The sequence below is a fragment of the Lipotes vexillifer genome, unplaced genomic scaffold, assembly GCF_000442215.2.
Source record: "Lipotes vexillifer unplaced genomic scaffold, Lipotes_vexillifer_v1.1 scaffold1783, whole genome shotgun sequence".
Classification (NCBI taxonomy): Eukaryota; Metazoa; Chordata; class Mammalia; order Artiodactyla; family Lipotidae; genus Lipotes; species Lipotes vexillifer.
The window spans coordinates 539,774-546,927 of NW_006777435.1; positions in this window are offsets into that span (position 1 = coordinate 539,774).

A 7,154-nucleotide genomic window follows, 5' to 3' on the forward strand; every position below is an offset into this window, starting at 1 on the left:
GCAAAAAAAAAAAAAAAAAAAAAGTCTTTTTTTTCCAACTCTCTTTTGGACTAAAGAAGAATTTACAACACTCTTAAGGAATACCACTTTTACCATCACTTGAATTAAGGGATCAGAGCTGTCCTGAAAGGATGCTTGAAAACAGCAAAACACACAACAGGTAGAATGGCTCAATGAACATACCTGGAAATGGTAATAGATAATGGATTACTTAGCATTCCTATCAAATGGTTTGTCACTGGTCTGAAACATAACATCAAATATTTTTATATGTCTATATAGTCCTGAGGTAAAAATTAACTCATGGGAAAGGATTATATTGATCCTTTAAAAAAAAAAAAGTATGTTTCAACGATGAAACAGAAAGATGATGTAATGAGGGAAATACAAGTTTGAGGATGGGTTCAGCACTGATACACTGAAAATGGAAGGAAATCTCAAATAAGCCCCAAACTAAACATTTTTACATATCTACTGAAGCAATAAGTAACAGTACCCTAAACTTAGCTACTGACTCAAGATAAATCCTTGTGACCAAGGTACATTCTGTAGGTTTTACTCCCTACTTTGCAAGCCTGACCTGTGATCAGTGGCAATTTAGCTATTAATTGGAGAAATGTCACGGTTTTGCTTATTTTCCTTAGCTATGCAGCTAAAACTATTTGTTCTATAAATAAGACTGTACTTACTTTTTCCCCAGAATTACTTTTAATCAGTTCTATTTAAGAATTTCCCTATCTCTGAAACTCTACATTTTTCACTATACATTTCCCAATGACAGTGTTCCCAATATTCCCAATGACAATGTGGCAACATTAACATTTGGTCTAAGGACTTCCCTGGTGGCACAGTGGTTAAGAATCCGCCTGCCAATGCAGGGGACACGGGTTCGAGCCCTGGTCCAGTAAGATCCCACATGCCACGGAGCAACTAAGCCCATATGCCACAGCTACTGAGCCTGTGCCCTAGAGCCCGCGAGCAACAACTACTGAGCCCACTTGCCACAACTACTGAAGCCCGCGTGCCTAGAGCCTGTGCTCCGCAACAAGAGAAGCCACCGCAACGAGAAGCCAACGCACCACAACGAAGAGTAGCCCCAGTTCACCACAACTAGAGAAAGCCCACGTGGAGCAATGAAGACCCAATGCAGCCAAAAATAAATAAATTTATTAAAAGAAAAAGAAAAACAAAGAACATTCCTTCCAGCCACTCAGTTAAAAACTCTCTCTTAGCCAAACACACGTGAATAACCTAATCACTCGAGGTAAACTATTACTCTGGAACAACAGCATTAGAAAGTTCTTTAACTTTATAGTACAGAAAATAATTTTCCTTAAGGCTTTAATTCTGGGCTTAAATGATTTATCAATAAACTGAAAAAAGTATCTTAGACATGTCTATGATAAGTACTGTAAAAAGAGAAGTAAAAGGAAACTATTTATTTATCTATTTAGGCCACACCATGCGGGTTGCAGGATCTTAGTTCCCTGACCAGGGATCGAACCCGTGTCCCCTGTAATGGAAGCGTGGAGTCCTAACCACTGGACTGCCAGGGAATTCCCAAAAGGAAACTCCTTAGAAGGAACCTAAAGCCAAGGCCTGACCAAACCTTTCTAATCCTCTCTTCAAGCCACTCCCATTCAGCCAGGCACCCACAGACCATGAGCTCCCTGCGGGCTAGATGTTTCGTTCACCAATGTAGTGAAACAACTAGTGCGTGCCTGGTGTACACATACACTATTTGTTGATTTAATTAGTAACTGGGAAGCCCAAGTGGAGTTAGCTGCTCTGTCCAGAATGATCTCAGAACAGTGTTTTTACCACACGACACAGTAATTTATTTCCTTATCAGTCTGTCTCCAACAATGCACTGCAACATTCCTGAGGGAGGGCAGGAACATGGACCAGGGTAGGCACAGGAGATGCTCTGTTAAATCAAAGAATGGGAGAGACTTCCCTGGTGGTGTAGTGGTTAAGAATCCACCTGCCAGGGGCTTGCCTGGTGGCGCAATGGTTGAGAGTCCGCCTGCTTATGCAGGGGACATGGGTTCGTGCCCTGGTCTGGGAAGGTCCCGCATGCCGCGGAGTGGCTGGGCCCGTGAGCCATGGCCACTGAGCCTGCGCATCCGGAGCATGTGCTCCGCAACGGGAGAGGCCACAGCAGTGAGAGGCCTGCATACCGCAAAAAAAAGAAAAAGAAAAAAAGAATCCACCTGCCAATGCAAGGGACACGGGTTGGATCCCTGGTCCAGGAAGATCCCACATATCGCGGAGCAACTAAGCCTTTGCGTCACAACTACTAAGCCTGCACTCTAGAGACCACAAGCCACAACTACTGAGCCTGCGCACCACAACTACTGAAGACTGTGCTCCTAGAGCCCGTGCTCCGCAACAAGAGAAGCCACCACGATGAGAAGCCCACACACCACAACGAAGAGTAGCCCCCGCTCGCCACAACTAGAGAAAGCTTGCGTGCAGCAACAAAGACCCAACGAAGCCATAAATTAATTAATTAAAAAAATGGGAGAGGAAGTTGCTCAAGATCAACTAATGCTAGTCAGTTGGTCATGGCATATCCCATGCAGACCCCACCCATACATACACTCCACTTCTCAGCTCCTACTAGCTGTGGATGGGTTCAGAACCCAGAGCCTGCCCTAAGACTCAGCATCTGAGAGAAATCTTGGAGAATGTCTATCCTGTTGACTTTCCAATGTATGGGAGCCCCAAGAGAAGCAAACGGGGAGAAAAAGCATTTCAGGGTTAGGCAGGTGGGCAGGGAGAACAGGCTGGATGCATGATGGTGAGGTAGCTCTAGATGTCTGTTGGGGAATCAGTTGTTTTTTACTTAGTAGATATGTTAATGTGAGATGAGGAATAAATTATACATGATTCCTGGGAAAACTCAACTTGGATGCTTTTCATGAAACTCTTTTTATAAATGCTTGAGAATTGAGAGCATTCCCATTAAATTCATGGGAATGGACTATCATTTAGAGCTAACCACCAGGCTGTTATTAATATAAATTTAATTTTGTTTGAGTTTTACCTGCACTCAAAACCGTTCAGAAACTCTGGATATTCTGCTGCTCATCTAAGCTGGTCTCCTCACATCTTTGGGCTCCAAAAAGCATAGAAGAGACATTTTTATTAAAAGTTAAATTAACAGTTAACAAGCAAAACTATGAATCTGAATCCAGATGCATTTCCAGGTCTCGAGCCTTTACAGATGATACATACTATTGCTGGCCCTGCCTTTCAAACAGGTGGTACAAATACCCAGCAGAGTTCCAGGGAGGGCAGGAGGGAGCACTACAGCAGAGAGTAATAAGCACAAGTTTACAGAGCAGATGAACCTCAGAAGAAGACAGGACTTGAACAGGGCCCAGTGTTTCTTGGGGATGGGCTGGAGGGAAATACTGCTGGCCTCTTAGCAGGATGGTCCTCCAGTGCAGGACTACACCGTGAGCTGCAGGTTGTTCAGCACATCTGCCTTGACCATACACACACCGAAGGCCAATAACACCCCCCAATCAATTTAACAACCAAAAAACAAAACCTAACCCACATACATTTCAAAATGCCACTGGAGAGGGGGTAAAAATCATACCCACTGAATACCCCTAGATAAGAAGAAAGAAGAGAAAATAAGCACAAGCAGGTAGAGAGCATAAGAGAGACAAGGAAGGGAACACAAAATGTGATGAGGAACTGGCAGAAAAAGGGCATTCTCTAATGACTTTCACCTAATAAATCAAGTCTGAACTCAGTAAACAATGTCCTTCAGAATCTGGCCGGGCCCATCCCAACTGTCTCAACTCCAGCTTTCTTCCGAAGGCACTCAACCCATACCCCTAGTTTCCCAAACAACTCCTGGTTTTCCTCACCTGATGTGCTGTTTTCATACTTCTGTGCCTTTACATGTATGTCTTCCTCTACCTAGAATGCACTTCTCAAGGCAAACTCCCAGTCACATATCAACATCCAGCTCAAAAGTTTGTGAAGGCATACAAAGACAGCCCCCTGTCACTCAGGCATTCTTTTTTCCTCACAATACTGCACACGTCCCTTCTGTATGACACTGGTACATTCTTTGCATTACTGCCCAACTCCATCCCACTATCTGGACTAAGGAGTACCAAAAGGCTGGGACCATGTGCATCCCAGCATATAACAAGTGCTCAGTTAAAGTTTTCTGAGTGAATAACCTCGTATGAAAGGTTTTTGTTTTTTTGGCAGTACGCGGGCCTCTCACTGCTGTGGCCTCTCCCATTGCGGAGCACAGGCTCCAGACGCGCAGGCCCATTGGCCATGGCTCACGGGCCCAGCCGCTCCGCGGCACATGGGATCCTCCCGGACCGGGGCACGAACCCATGTCCCCTGCATCGGCAGGCAGACTCTCAACCACTGTGCCACCAGGGAAGGTTTTTTAAAAGGCTAAAATGTAAAACAAACAAACAAAAAGCTAAAACATGACACAGGGCTTCCCTGGTGGCACAGTGGTTAAGAATCCGCCTGTCAATGCAGTGGACATGGGTTCGAGCCCTAGTCCAGGAAGATCCCACATGCTGCAGAGCAACTAAGCCCGTGCTCCACAACTACTGAGTATGCACTCTAGAGAACCCGTGAGTCACAACTACTGAAGCCCACGCGCCTAGAGCCCGTGCTCCGCAACAAGAGAAGCCACTGTAATGAGAAGCCCGCACACTGCAACAAAGAGTAGCCCCCGCATGCAGCAACGAAGACCCAAGGCAGCCAAAAAATAAATTAAAAAAATTTTTTTTAATTAAAAAAAAAAAAAAAACATGACACAAGCAAAAAGCAGATAACAGATATTTTCTGTTACTGAAAACATGTATTTTCTCAACTTGGGTCTTTGGTTGAGTATCACTTAGGAACCAGATTAGGATACTCTATCACTTGCGAGCTGGGTGTCCATGGGCAAGTTAACTAACCCTTCTGTGTCTCAAATTCCTACTTACTTAAAGTAACCACCTCGACAGTGTGAGGATTAATTAATGTATGTTAATTAATCAATGTATGTATGTTTAAAAAACAAAACGTAACAAAAGTTCTATTAGTCTGCCATAATGACAAAAAAACTTCACAGGACAGGATATTATACCATCAGGAATGTGATCACAATGAAATTTTAGTAGGAACCATCTGGTTTTTTGGTTTTTTTTTAAGGTCTCACATATTTATTACTGAGCCAAAGTACTAGTGCACAAACACACAAAGAGAAAAATCATTTTCGCAATAAAACACATCCAGCTGTTCAGACAGTAGTGATGTTCTCAGAGTGACATGGTAAGATGCAGCACAAATATGTGTGCCACCTCATATGCAAGGCTCCTTATAGACCCAGCTTGGTTCTTCTCCAATGTCTTCTCTTGGAGTTGTATCTGATTTTATTACCAGTTTTCACTGGAATCCATTGGTCAATGGGATGATTCTGCTTTTGTTTCTTGGCCAAGAATCGCTTGATCCTGAAGTCTTGTGAGAAGGCATGGTGAGGAGCAAACTCAACCACACACAGGATGGCAGAGAAGAGAGCCCAACTGTTAGGAGAGTTGAAAGTTAAGAAATCTAACAGCTGCTCTTCCAGCTGCATGGTGCTCTCTACAGTATTTAAACCAATCCCTAATGGCCACGACCTCCCTTCGCTCCTTTGATAGTGTGAACTCTGGTTCTCTGGTCTCCGACCACATTTCCTCCGTCCTCTTCTGTAACTTGCCCTCTATTGACACCTAAAGTCAGGCATTCCTTTGGCTCAGCTCTCACATTTTTCTCACCTTGTCCACTCTCAAGGCTTCAATTAGTGTCTCTATGGAGATGACCCCACGACCTCTCAATCACATTTTAGAAAGTGTTTCAAACTAAACTTATCCAAAATACTTATCTTAATTAGATGACCAAGCAAAGAGCTTCAATTTCTCTTCTTTCATACTATTTTTTTTTTCCTGATTCTTATACATCTCACCAGTCCTCGGCTTCCTCTTCCTCTGCTCATCTATTAAAAGCACTTGTTTGCCAGAGCTACCTCTTTGGTCTTTCTCTTCTGTCTCACTGGTTCTTAACCTTTCTGGGATAATGGACCCTTTGAAGATCTAATGAATGTTGTGGATTGTTTCACTAAAAAGATAAACATACAGAACATATGCATGCAATTTCACCTAACCAATGACCTCAAGTATGAATCTGTGCTCTGGACTTCCGTGGTGGCACAGTGGTTAAGAATCCGCCTGCCAATGCAGGGGACACGGGTTTGATCCCTGGTCTGGGAAGATCCCACATGCCACGGAGCAACTAAGCCCATGCGCCACAACTACTGAAGCCAGTGTGCCTAGAGCCCGTGCTCCGCAACAAGAGAAGCCACTGCAATGAGAAGCCCGCGCACCGCAACGAACAGTAGCCCCAGCTCACTGCAACTAGAGAAAGCCTGCACGCAGCAACGAGGACCCAACACAGCCAAAAATTAATTAATTAAAAAAAAAGAATCTGTGCTCCTCCACCCAAGACTATCACTTACACAAATTTTCATCTCCAGATTTTACTTCCCTCTTATTTTCAAGATGCCTTCTGGATATAGCTTAAACGGCCTAAAGGCATCACAAACTTAACAAGTCCAAACCAGAACTCACTATTTCTCCTCAGCAAACCTCCTCTGCCTATACGGTATTCCTTCTCTCATAACAGCACCACCATCCTCTCAGGCTCCCACGCTAGAAGCCTTGGAATTAACAGCCATGTCCATGCCACATCATCAAGCCTGGAAATCCCTCTCAAATCCAAATCCCACCTCTCTCACCTCTTACCCATTAAGACCTCACTCATCATCCTCTGCTTCATCCCACACTTGCCATGATTAGAAGTCCACCACTCTTCGAACAAGAGCCCGTTACTGATTCTATCTTTATAAGGGCTCTCATCTCCATCTGGTATCTTCCACGCCCACTATATTACTTCACCTCTAGAAGGTTACAACAGCCTAGTTGATTCCCCACCTGTTTTTTTTTTCCTGTCATTTCCACCAGTGTTGGTCTATCCTCCCACCAAATTCCAAAACTGACCAAGTGCCTGCCTCTTTTCAAAAACATTCATGCATCTCCACTGCACAAATATACAACCAAATTCAGTTTTGCCTTTAGAGT